The following is a 15014-nucleotide window of genomic DNA, read 5'->3' on the forward strand; positions in this document are numbered from 1 at the left end:
GTTTGGGCTAAAGTCTAATTGCGCCCTAAAAATAGGCTTAATTTGACTTGTATGTCAAATAAGCTCCAAATTCAATTAGTTGGGTCCAAGAGCTAGGTTCATGCATCAACTAAGCTCAAGCCCATAAAACCCACTTGAAAACTCTATAATAGAAGAGTTATCCTTCATTTGAGGTGGAAAAAATTTATACTCCATAAGTCCTAGAGATAATTCTCCAAACAATCAGAAGACTCCCTAACTCCTAAAGTTTATGGTAATTGAAGTTTGAAGCGTTGGGGTTGATGCCCTAAATCTCATGGATCCTGTAGTTTGTAATTGTATTATACAAACAGTTTATTTATTTAATAAAATACGAGGTATTTTATTTGACATTTAGTAGCATTAACCCACAAGACCAGTAAACAAACATCCAAGGTTATCTTTTATAGCTTAAACATGTATATAAAGACAAATAGATGGATTATGTTTAAGTGATAACCTGAACGATCTGTAGTAAATGAATAAGGTTAGGTACCTTATCCTGGTGACACTACGAATACGCCCCGCTTTGTAGATGTTACAATTTTTGTAAAGTTTTACAAATGATCTGATCCTAATCATTCATGTAGAGACATGTGAGCGGGGGTGTTCTATATGAAAGGGTTTGCATAAGACCGGACCACGAACTGAATAGTCTCATTATATAACACTGTTAATAATAGAGATTAATATTTTACCAGGATGACCATAGATGACATGACCTGAATCCTGAGTGAGCTTTGAACTCCTACCTATGAAAGTGATCATTTGATTTACATGGGTGAGAGTAGCCAGTTTGCCGACTCAATATGCCTACTATTTTGGGGATTCGTCTGACTGGGGAGTTGAAAACACAGCTACATAGAGACGAAATTCATTCTTTCCTTAATATTGGGGTAAGTAGATAAATTGCTCCCTTAAGGACTGATTCTAGGGCTTGAACAATGTGGCATCACATCCTCTCTTGGCCCAAGAGAGGTTTGGTCATAATTGGACTCTGAATTATTGTTCATTAGAGGGACCAGTGGTACTTAAGGAGTTAGATGTAACTACAGGGGGTAAACGGTTATTTTGGGCCAACTTGTCTTACGAGCAATTTGTGAAGGGTCGTCACACTGTTGACTAGTAATATCCAATGGACAAGAAATGTGTTTATAATGTGAAGAGTGTAGTTGTTGGTCTTTAGTAGAGTGATTGATAGTTAATGGAAGTTGGGTAATTTAATTAAAGAAGTTTAATTAATTATCCCAGTACCATTAGAGCTTCAATCTACAGGTCCATAAAATCTTCTCTATAGCTCAATTGGGATTATTGAGAATCAAATTAATTTTGGATTAATTTGAAATTTGAAATTAATTGAGGGAATTAACTATATATGATAAAATCCCCTCTATAGCTCAATTGGGATTCTCTCATTACCAATCGTGGGAGTGGGAGGTTTTGGATTAAGTTCATCTTCTTCCCTGGTTAACGCTTCCCCAACATACGAACCCCATAAGTTTTCCCTCTCTTCTCGTTTTTTTTCCATAGTTAAGAGCAAAGCACACAACTCTTGCTCATATTCTCACCCTAAGGAGAATACGAAGGTCTCATTGTTGGTGGTGTCCAACCATATAGAGATTTGGTGTTGCTGTGTTTTTTGCGTGTTCGTAATTCGAGGTTTGTTTGTGACCGATTGAGAGGAAATTCGTGAAGAGTGGTGACTTCAAAGGTTAGGTCATGAAAATTTTAATTCCTCTTCTTTACTATTTTAAGAAGCATGTTGTAAAAATTATTTTTCCTGATTTAAAATGCATAACTAGGTTTCTGTAATTTTATATTTTGTATAAATTAAAATTGGGAAATGATCTCAATTCCGTTGCGGGCTTTCATAAATTTTCATGTGGTATTAGAGCGGCATTTTTTGTTTCCAAATTTTAATTTTTAGAATTAAAATTCGTTATGGTGGGTACTACAAATTATATGCATTTATGTTGATGAATGTATGAGTTTTACAATTTTTGGATGTTTTCGGGATTGAACTATAGATTTTATTGCGTTTTCTTTACAAATTGGTTTGTAAGGGCCCATTGTTTTAGGCATAAATATGCAATATAGTCTGTATTTGTTTAATTCCATGTCATTCATGAGTTTTCTAACAACTTTTTGAAGAATTTGAGGCCCAAATCGAAGCAAAATCGGAGATTGCCACTCTACAGTAGGTGACGGTATAGCAGCATTGCAACGTTGCAAAGAGGTGAATAGAGATTTTTTCCGTAGTGTCGCAACGCTAGAGCATAATGTTGCGACACTTCTAAACGCGAAGAAACATGCGGTTTGCATCTAATTCATCAGTGGTTCGCGATATTGGTTCGGTTCAGTTGCAGTTCGGCGGTCTGGCTTTTTTCCTAGTTATTCAGCTATTAATTTTATGTAATAATTATTTTTCTAATTAATTAAATTAATATAAAAGTTATATTAATTTAATTAATTGTTTAGGAGTCCAATCTCGGATCACTTGTTAGTCTTAAAATTATGCATTTTATGTATGATTTTTTTTTTATATGTCATAATGTATGCCACAGAGAAAATTTCACCATAGGTTATGCATTTAATCACGTATCATAAGTATTATAAATGTTATAATATGGTTGCATGATTTAACTTTATAGCATGCTCATGCATCATATAATATAAATGTTATAATATATAATGTATGCATTAATGACATTATCATGTATCATTTATATTATTATTGTTATAATATATAGTAAGCATGTTTGGATGAATGTCTTTATTAATTTCATTACTTTAGTATATAAATGTTATGTATGTTGAGTAATGAAATGAAACTACATGAAGCATGTCATTACTTTAGGTAATTTTATAATTGTTATACTTTTTCTAAGTATGATTTCAAATGCAATGTATGGTTTTAATTTATTTCATTTGATTTTATAATTGTTATAATTAAATGAAACTAGAAATTAAAATCAATAATAAAAAAATTACATGCAAACTTAGGTTAAAATCATTTTCTCAAATAGTTCAAAATATGATTCACATAGAACTAAGTTCACAATATTTCTAGTATAATTAGAAATTAGTTTAATAGGATTAAAAGATTAAAGTTGCAGCAAATGTGTCTATAAAAGACTTTTTTTTTTAAGGATGGTTCTATCTAGGCTGGGTATTTAAGCTTATGAAAACATAACATCCTTACCGGGGAACTGACTTGGAAGGTGAATTACATAGATTTGCTACAAGCATGCAATTGTTGATTAAAGTTTATTAAAATGTTTAATGAACATTGATCAAAGTTGTTTAACTATCCAAAGTAAGTGTTACTATTGGGAAAACTTAAACAATCACTTAGTAAAAATAAGTAGCCGCATTTTTCCTAAGTTAAGTTAACCCTAGGTAAAACACTCAATAGGAGGAAAATGGGGTATATGATACTTAATTATTTTTTCACGTTTCTCCCTCATAGTTCACACCATGATACCTATACTCGGCCTTGAGACACCTTTACTTGTATTCCTCTACGGGTAATGTTTGTATGGGTCAATACCAAGGTGAATGAAGAGAGTGTTTATAGTAAGTGGGAGTGAGATGTGTGTCAATACATCCAATGGTCTCTCTTATTAGTTTGTAGTAAATTTTCAAGTTCAGCCTCGAGGCACCTTTGCTTGTCTTCCCCTACGGATAGTATTTGCATGACTCTTTACTCAAACTCCAGAAATAGATAGGGTTGCTTTAGTTTTTTCCCCATTCGGTTTTTCCCTACAGTTGGCTCATTGGGATGGCACTCTAGAATCTAAAATGAGGGGTTACACTTACAAGTAAATATTAAGCTAATTAACAATTTTTTAACTGAACTATGGTGACTAATAATTATGGGAACAACGAGTTGTTTCTATATACTGGTTGAGATGTTCTCATTTCAGTGAAGGGGTATCTGATCACTCTATGGTTGTTTTCACCCTGTCTCCCTGAAACATTATTGCAAAAATAGATGTAACATAGGATGCAATAAATAATTTTGCTAAATTTAATTGGTTTTTCTAAAATGGGTAATGCATGGATTACTAATATAAATAAATAATATGTTTCAGCAATATAAACGATATGACTTATGAAACTCTAAATACGCTCACCACCAACAAATTAACTGGCGATAACTACATCACATAGAAAACAACACTCAATACAGTTCTGATCATTGATGAATTACGATTTGTTTTGGTAGAGAAATGTCCTCCATTCCTAACTCAAAATTCCACTCGAAACATTTGGGAGGCATATGAGCATTGGGTGCGGGCAAATGAAAGGGCCTGAGCGTATATCTTGGCAAGTCTTTATGAAGTATTAGCCAAGAAGCATGAGCCCATGCTCACTACACCCAGATCATCACAACATCGGAAAGGTCACCAACCCAGCCTTACGATACCCGTGAGATCATGGTGTTCCTATGGTGAATATTTGGACAACCGTCCGCCCAGCTCAGGCATAACGCTCTTAAATTCATCTTCAATGCTCGTATGTAAAAAGAGGCCTCTGTTTGAGAACACGTTCTGAACATGATGGTCCATTTTAATGTGGCGAAGATGAATGGGTTCGTCATTGATGAGACCAGTCAGGTTAGCTTCATCCTGGAAACTTTACCTGAAAGTTTCCTATAGTTCTGTAGCAATGCTGTTATAAATAGGATTGACTACAACCTAACCAACTTGCTCAATGAGCTACAGACTTTCCAATCCTTGATAAAAGTCAAGAAACAGAAGGGTGAGGCAAATATTGCCTCGTCCTCCAAATTTTTTTACAGAGGTTCGACCTCTGGAACCAAGTTTGTACCCTTCTCTTCCGGCATCAAAAAGTGGAAGAAGAAGAAAAGTGGAAAAGGGAAGACTAACCTAATAGCTGCTACCCAAGGGCAAGAAGGCTAAGGCTGCAAAGGGAATATATTTTCGTTGCAACAAGGATGGATATTGGAAAAGGAATTGTCCCAAGTACTTGGTGAAAAAGAAAAAGGCCAAGCAAGGTAAATGCAATTTACTTGTATTGGATACTTGTTTAGTGAAGAATGATGATTCAGCCTGGATAATAGATTCAGGTGCCACTAACCACGTTCGTTCTTCATTTCAGAGAATTGATTCTTGCGGCAGCTGGCACCTGGTGAGTTGACGATGCACGTAAGAACTGGACACGTTGTCTCTTTGAGGGCAGTGAGAGGACTCTAGCTTACTTTATAGAAAAATTATATTTTGTTAGAAAATATATATGTATTTCCTTACTTAGAGAGGAACTTAATTTCTGTAAAGTGTCTTATTGAATAAAATTATACTTTATCTTTTTCTATAAATAGATGGTTTATTTACAAAAATTGTATTAATATTTGTTCTACTAAACTGGAGGATAATCTATATGTGCTAAGATCATTGGCAACTAAAGCTCTCATAAATACCGACCTGTTTAAAATACGGTAACTCAGAATAAAAGACAGAAAATTTCTCTTAAAGAAAATGCCCATCTTTGGCACCTAAGATTATGACACATAAATCTCAACATGATCGAGAGACTGATTAAGAATGGACTTTAAGTGAGTTAGAAGAAAATTCTTTACATGCATGTGAGTCATGCCTTGAAGACAAAATGATTAAAAGATATTTTACTGGGAAAGGTCGTAGAGCCGAAGAACCTTAGAGCTTGTACATTCAGACATTTGTAGTCCAATGAATGTTCAGGCAAAATGAGGGTTTGAATATTTCATCACTTTTATTGATAATTATTCCAGATATGGGTATGTTTATTTAATGCAACATAGGTTTGAAGCCCTTTGAAAAGTTCAAGCAGTACAAGGCTGAAGTTGAAAATGCATTAAATAAAATAATTAAAACATTTCGATCTGATCGAGATGGAGAGTATATGGATTTGAAATCCCAAGATTATTTAATAGAACTTGAAATTGTATCCCAACTCTTAGCACCTGGTACACCTCAACAGCATGGTGTATCAGAAAGGAGAAATCAAATCCTGTTGGACATGGTTCAGTCTATGATGAGTTATGCTTCCTTACCTGACTCGTTTTGGGGGTATGCAATACAAAATACAGCCTACATTTTGAATTGTATTCCATCCAAAAGTGTTACTGGAACACCTCTGGAATTATGTAATGGTCGTAAATGTAGTACGCAATTTCAGGATTTGGTGTTGCCCAGCACATCTTTAATAATAGAGACTTACATTTTACCAGGATGACCATAGGTGACATGACCTGAACTCTAAGTGAGTTGTGAACTTATGCCTACAAAGACGGTCCTTTGATTTACATGGATGAGAGTGACTAGTTCGTCGGCTCAATATGCCTACCATTTTTAGGGATTCGTTTTATTGGGGAGCTGGGAACACAACCACACAAGATAAAATTCACTATTTCCCTAATGTCAGGGTAAGCGGATAAATTGCTCATTTAAAGAATGATTCTGGGGTTTGAACAATGTGACGCCACACCTTCTCTTGGCTTGAGAGAGGTTTGGTCATAGTTGGACTATGACCTATTGTTCATTAGAGGGATCAATGGTACTTAAGAAGTTAGATGTAACTACATGGGTAAAACGGTTATTTTGGCTCAACGGTACTTACGAGCAATTTGTGAAGGGTTATTGCTCTATTGATTGATTATATCCAATGGACATGAAAATATATTTGTAGTACGAAGATTGTAGTTGTCAGTCTTTATTAGAATGACCGACAATTAATGGAAGTTGGGTAATTTATTTAAATGAGATTAATTAATTATCTAAGTATCATTGAAGCTTCAATCTACATGTTCATAAGATTCCCTTTGTAGCTCAACTGGGATTATTGAGAATCAAATTAATTTTGGATTAATTTGAGATGTTCAAACTAATTGAGGGAATTAATTATATATGATATAATTAATTTAAATTAATTATATATGATATAATTAATATAATGTATTTGATACATTATAATATAAAGTTTATTGATAGGATATAAATATTTGAATATGATTCAAATATTAATTGGATTCGTATAATTGTATTTAATGTAAATTTGATTTATATTAAATGCTACAGATTTTTTAGAGAATTCCAAACTATAGGTAATATTATATTTGATAAAATATAAACTATAGGTTGTAGGTTATATTCAATATAATATATAGTATAATGTATAATATATGATAAATTGGTTATCATATCTTATATTTACTTTAATTTAATTTAATTTTTTAATTAAATTAAATGAAGGAGTTATGGAAATAACTCTCCCCCTATTTTCTTTCATTAACAATCGTGGGAGTGAGAGGTTTTGCATTCGATTCGTCTTCTTTCCTGGTTAACGCAAAAAGTCTGTTAGGTTTTCCCTAGTGTACAATCCCCAAAAGTTTTTCCTCTCTTCTCATTTTTTCCCTCTACTAAAGTCAAGAGCAAAGCCCACAACTTTTGCTCATATTCTCATCCTAAGGAGAATGCGGGGTCTTACTGTTGGTGGTGTCCAATCAAATAGAGATTTGGTATTGTTGCGTTTTTTGGGTGTTCACAATCCAAGGTTTGTTCATGACTTACTGAGAGGAAATTCGTGAAGAATGGTGACTTCAAAGGTTGTGTCATGAAAACTTTAATTCTCCTTCTTTACTGTTTTAAGAAGCATGCTATAAAAATTATTTTTTCTCCTTTAGAATGCACAACTAAGTTTCTGTAATTTTATATTATGTGTAAATTAAAATTGAGAAACGACCTTGCTTCTGTCTTGGGTTTTGCTAAACCTTCATGAAGTTCTTCAAGCATTCTTCCAAGACTTCAAATCCAAGAACATCACACGCTTCGCTTCCTCAAATCAAGCGTACGCATTCAACTGAGAGAGAATAAAAAAATCAAGTACTAAAGATCGAACTACATCTACATCAAATCAACATCAACACAAGTTCAACTCCATGAAACACGTTTCTCTAAATACCTCGTGCGAAAAAATTGGCATGTCTAATGGGACATCTCTACCTCTCATCTCTCCCTTAATATTCAAACAAACTAATGGCACCAAAGAAAGTTGCATCCAAAGTAACTGTAGCAAGCGACACCTATACAGGACATGTCATCGTAGTCGTTCAAAGGAGATCATGTAGGAACAAGAACAAGTTTTTGTCCTCTCAAAGATAATCTTGGAATAACTGATAAAATCTCCTAAAGGTGAGGTCGTCATATAAGAAAATCTCTCATTTGATAACTCTGCTTCTTATTGATTAAGGAAAGAACATCACTTTGATGTGATGTCTTTCATGATGGCTGATGTAACGGATGAGGCGGCCATGGGAACAATGGATAGAAAAATTGATCTCCTAATGAAAGTTGTTGAAGAGCAAGATTATGAAACCACAGCCTTAAGAGATCAAATGCATGCTCGAGAAACTACTGAAACGAGTCAAGCTCTAGCTGTCAAAGCCAATGATAAAGGAAAGACTGTCTTACAAGAAATTCAACTTCAATAATCCACCTCTGTCACCTCCTTGTCAGTTTAGTAGCGACAGAATATGATCATAAACTCAATAAGGGCTTAGTATAAAGAACCGTCGCAAAATTCTTTTATGTACTCCAATTCGTACACTAAGAGAATCAACTTAAGAATGTCGACTGGGCAGCATCCTCCAAATTTCCAATAGTTTGATGGAAAGGGCAATCCAAAACAACATGTTACTCACTTCATTGAAATTTGCAAAAATGCAAAGACCAAAGGAGACTTGCTAGTCAAGAAGTTTTGTTCGAATCTTGGAAGGAAATGCTTTTGATTGGTATAGCAATCTAGAGTCGGAAGTGATTGACAACTGAGAGTAGTTGAAAAGAGAGTTCGTGAATCGCTTCTAGCACAAGGAACACTATTCAAACATCAAGCAGCAAAAATGAGAGCCAGTCATCGACTACATTAATTGATGGAGGGCTCTGAGTCTTGACTGCAAAAACCGACTCATGGAACTATCTATAATAGAGTTGGCACTCAAGGCATATACTAGGGATTTCTCTACAATATGCAAAAGATAAAGCCTCATACATTCGAAGAGCTGGCAACTCGCGCCCATGACATGGAGCTAAGCATCGCAAATAGGGGAACTAAGGACTTCTTGGTTCTTGAGGTAAGGAAAGACAAGATTGAAATCAAGGGCACTGGAAAGATCATGAATAGTGCTACAAAAGAATCAATGATTGTTTATGTGACCCCATTGAAATTTTCCTCCAAAGGAAAAGAAACAAAATTTGAAAGAAAGTATGACGGAAATGAGAAGTGTTGCCCGACTCTCAAAGAAAGATAGGAGAAGGTTTACCCACTCCCTGATTCTAATGTTGCAGATATGCTAGAGTAACTACTAGAAAAGCAACTTATTCAGTTGTCGGAATGCAAACGACTACAACAAGTAGGAAAAGTAGACGATCCTAATTACTGCAACTATCACCCAGTCGTTAGACACCCAATGGAAAAGTGCTTCATGCTGAAGGAACTAATTCTAAAGTTAGCTCGTGAAAAGAAGATTAAGTGGGATCTTGATGAAGTAGCTTAAACAAATCATGCTACGTAGCAGCGACTTCATGTGTTCCAACGTCGACTATGTTTTATGATCAAAGAGAAAGCCTGATCCAGTTTGGAACCTTCGAGTAGGGATGAAAAAAATCCATAGAGGTGGGTCATTGTGGGGCCCTTACCCAATCAAGTCGATGAATCCCTAGTTTGACCGAGGATAGGGGTCAAACCATGGACTCTTTTACGGTCGTCCCTGCCCCGACCTCGCCCTAAAATTTATATATTTTTTAATATAATATATTATAATATATATAATCAACCCAAACCATATCTATTTTACCCAATACTTATTTGGCCCACCCATACCTATTTTATTTTATACTTATTTGACCCATGTCCAAAACTGAAGGAACCCCTGTGAGGAGAACCTTGAGTGGAAGCGAGATCGTCCCAAATCCCAAATCTTTTTTGGAACAACAATTTTATAGAGACAAAGTACAGATCATGCATTTATCAAAATTAACACAACATGCTTAAATAAAAGGAAAAGAAAAGGATTTTAAGGTTTTCAAAAAATCTACCTTTGAAGATCTTCTTCATAGGAACCTTCAAATTCCAATTAGCACTGCCATTTGGAAACCTTAATAACTACAGGATTGAGAACCCATGAGTGTGTGGGGCTCTGGTGATTTTGGCTCGAAGGAAGAAGATTTTTGTGAGAGGAAGCAAAATTAGGAAAAACTGAGAACTCTTCTCTATGTTTTTTTTTTTTCTCAACTCTCCTTTCGTGCATGAGGAAGATGAAGACCAACAACCAGCCAAACCATGTCTTGTGGTAGAAAGAAAGGAGGGGGAGTTTACAACTCCCTCCTCATAATTAATTTTTAAATAAAAATAAAATAAATTATTAATTTATTAATTTACTATATATTCATATGATAACTATCTTATCATATAATATATATTAAACTATATGTTATATCAAATATATCATATAAACTATAGTTTCGATATTATATCATATACGATATAACCTAGTTTCTTTTCTCTCACTAATGACATTTAATATAAATCATATTTATATTAATTTTTAATTATATGAATCTAATTCACATAACTAATATTTGAATCATATTCAAATATTTATTTCTTCTCACAAATACACTATATTATAATGTATCAAATACATTATAGTAATTATATCATATATAATTAACTTAATTATATCACATATAATTAACTCCCGCAAATAATTTGAGCAATTCAGATTATTCCAAAAACTGATTCTCATTAATCTCGTTGAGCTACCAAGGGACCCTCATAGACCTGTAGCTTGAAGCTCCAACGGTATGTGAATAATTAATCAAACTCTTTAATTAAATTATTTACCATCTGTTAACTGTCAGGCACTCCACTAAAGACCGACAACTGCACTCTTCGCACTACAGATATATTTCCGTGTCCATTGGATATAACCAATCCACAGTATAACGACCTTTCACAAATTTGCCCCTGTAGTTACATCTAACTTCTTAAGTACCACTAATTCCTCTAATGAACAATAAATCATAGTCTTACTATGACTAACCTCTCTCGGGTCAGGAGAGGGTGTGGCGTCACACTGTTCAAGCTCTGGAATCAGCCATTAAGAGAGCAATTTATCTACTTACCCCGACATTGGGAATGAGTGAATTCCATCTCGTGTAGTTGTGTTCCTAGCTCCTCAATCAGACAAATCCCCAAAATGGTAGGCTTGTTGAGTCGGCGATATGGCGACTCTCACCCATGCAGATCAAAGGATTGCCTTCATAGGTAGGACTTCACAACTCACTTAGGATTCAGGTCGTGTTACCTATGGTCATCCTGATGAAATGCAAGTCTTTATTAAGAACGGTGTTATATAATGAGACTACACATTTCGTGGTTCGATCTTATACAAACTCTTTTGTATAGAATATCCTCGTTCACATGTCTCCACATGAATGATTAGGACGAGATCATTTGTAACACTTTACAACAATTGTAATACTTTACAACAATTGTAACATCTACAAAGTAGACCATACTTGTAGTGTCACCAGGATAAGGTGTCTAGCCTTATCCATCTACTACAGACCATTTAGGTTATCACTTAAAATATGATCCATCCATATGTCTCTATATACATGTTTAAGCTACGAGATAACCATGGAACTTAGTTTATTGGTTTGTGATTAATGCAACAAAATTTGGAATAAAATATCATATATTTAATAAAATAAACAACGAGTTTGTACAATACATTTACAAAATATAGAACCTTATGAGAATTAGGGCATCAACCCAACAATCTCCCACTTGACTTAAAGCTAGTGGGGTATACAATATAGTCAAAATACAAAGTACAAAAACAATAAATTAGGGCATAACACATGCCCAATACAAATCTCTCATTTGTCCTAGTATAGATGTGGCCTGTCCCATAAACCCATACTTTGCAAGTGACTCTCAAACACCTTAGTCGTGAAGGCCTTTGTAAACGGTTCAACACTATTGTGCTCCGAAGATATCTGCATAACGATCATGTCTCCTAGATGCATAATCTCTCTAATGAGATGATACTTTCACTTTATATGCTTCCCACGCTCGTAACTCCTAGGCTCTCGAGAATTAGCCACAACACTATTATTATCACAATAAAGTGTGATGGGCTTTGACATATCTGGAACGACTTCTAGATCAGTCAAGAATTTCATGACCAAACAACTTCCTTGGCAGCTTTAAAAGTCACTACATACTCAGCCTCTATGGTGGAGTCAGCGATGCACCCTTACATGGTGCTTCTCCAAACTACTGCTCCTCTATTAAGAGTGAACACTGGTCCTGATGTGGATTTCCTAGAATCCTTACCAGTCTGAAAGTCAGAGTTTGTGTATCCAGTAAGGATCAGATCCTTAAAACCATATATGACATGTAGTCCCTCGTTCTTCGTAGATACTTGAGGATGTTTTTAACGGTGGTCCAATGATTTAATCTTGGATTAGATTGATATCTACTGACTATCCCTACAACATGGCAAATATCAGGTCTCGTACATAATATCGCATACATCAGGTTGCCAACAGCCGATGCATAGAGGATCCATCTCATCTTGAGGTGTCTTAGGACACTGTTCCTTTGACAATATCACTCCATGCCTGAAAGGCAGTAAGCCTCTCTTGGAGTTCTGCATCGAATACTTGATAAGAATTTTGTCAATGTAGGATGCTTGAAATGAAGTTAGCATTTTGTTCTTTCAATTTTGAAAGATCTAGATTCCCATAACAAACCGAGTCTCTCCCAAATCTTTCATTTGGAATTGGGTCGCTAGTTAGTTCTTAACTTCAGTCAGTAAACCTATATCATTCCCAATGTGTAGGATATCATCTACATATAACACTAAGAAAGCTACTAAACTGTTGATGATCATCTTATAAACACAAGGCTCATCAACATTTTGATCAAAGCCTTAAGATTTGATCGGAGTATCAAACCTTATGTTCTAAGATTGAGAAACTTGTTTCAGTCTATAAATAGACCGATTAAGCCTACAAACCCTTTGCTCTTGACCTTGGATTATGAATCCTTCGGGTTGTTCCATATAAATTGTCTCCTCAAGATTGCCATTCAGAAAGGCAGTCTTGATGTCTATTTGCCAAATCTCATAGTCATAATATGAGGCAATGGATAGGAGTATCCGGATAGATTTAATCATGGCAACAAGTAAGAAAGTCTCCTCATAGTCAACTCCTTTAACCAGGTGTAACCTTTTGCACTAATCTAGCCTTGAAGGTTTGCACCTTCCTATCAGCACCCGATTTCCTCTTGTAGATCGATTTACAATCTATAGGTTTAACCCCATCAGGTTGATCTACAAGATTCCAAACTGAATTAAAGTACATTGACTCCATTTCGAGATCCATAGCTTTGGTCCATTCATCTTTGTCAACATCCTCCATTGCCTTATTGTAAGACAATGGATCCTCAACATCTTAGATAGCTACCATAGCTAGGATTTCAGTTAAACCCATGTAACAGACAAGTGGGTCTGTAACCCTCCCACTTCATCAAGTTCCCTCAACACTTAAGGTGGATTTGACCTACTAGATGATCCTATTTCAACAACTCTTGTTGAGGTAATAGGCTCTTCAACAACTTTTGTTGAAGATTCAGTAGCTTCTTTGGAAATTTCATCAACACGATTTTACTTTGAGGCTTGTGCTCCCTTATGTAGCTTCTTCTAGAAAAGTAGTGTTTATTAATACAAACACTTTGTTTACTTCAGGATCAAAGAAGAAACCATCTTTCACCTCTTTGGGGTAGCCTACAAATAGGCATAATCTTGAACGTGGTTCCAATTTCTTATGATTACCCTCAAGCACGTGTGCTGGGCAACCCCAGATTCTGAAATGACGTAAACTTGCTTTACGTCCATTCCATAATTCAAAAGGTGTTCTAGTACCACTCTTGGATGGAACAAAGTTCAGGACATACGCTACAATCTTTACTACATAACCCTAAAACAAGTCAGGTAAGGAAGCGTAACTCATCATAGACCGAACCATATCTAACAGAGTTCGATTTCTTCTTTCTGATACACCATTCTATTGAGGTGTACCAGGTGATAAGAGTAGGGATACTATTCCATGTTCTATCAAATAGTTCTAGAATATTAGATCCATAAACTCTCCACCTCCATCAGATCGAAATGTTTTAATCATTTTGTTTAATGCATTTTCAACCTCAACCTTGAATTCTTTGAACTTTTCAAAAGACTCAAACTGATGTTACATTAAATAAACGTACCCATATCTGGAATAATCATTAGTAAAGGTGATGAAATATTCAAAACCTCCTGTAGCTCCGACATTCATCAGACGATAAAGGTCTGATGTATGAGCTCGAGAGGTTCTTTGGCCCTTTGACCTTTTCCAGTAGAAGGTCTTTTAATCATTTTGCCTTCAAGGCACGACTCACATACAGGCAAAAAAAAAAAAAAAATTCTAACTCGCTTAGAAGTCCGTTCGTTCCAATCTCTCAATCCTATTGAGATTTATGTGTCCTAACCCAAGTGCCAAAGATGGACATTTTCTTTAGGAGAAATTTTAAGTCTTTTATAACATCTCAGTGTTATGGAGTGCCTTAGTTGCTAACGATCTTAGCACATAAAGGTTATTTTCCAGTTCAGCTGAACACATATTGACACCATTTTTAGAAACAAACACTTTATTAATTAAAAAATTTGTATAATAAGATTGTTCTAAAAGGCACTTTACAAAAATTTAATTCCTTTTCAAACCAGAAACTACATATACATTTTCTAATAAAAGAAATTTATTCTATAAAGTCAACTGAAGACCTCCCACGGCTACAACCGAGACAACGCGCCCAGTTCCAGCCAACATCGTCATCTCACCAGCATCTAGTTGCCATCAGGAACTAATTTCCTGAAATGAAGAACAAAC

The sequence above is a fragment of the Benincasa hispida genome, chromosome 11 (assembly GCF_009727055.1).
Source record: "Benincasa hispida cultivar B227 chromosome 11, ASM972705v1, whole genome shotgun sequence".
NCBI classification, from domain to species: domain Eukaryota; kingdom Viridiplantae; phylum Streptophyta; class Magnoliopsida; order Cucurbitales; family Cucurbitaceae; genus Benincasa; species Benincasa hispida.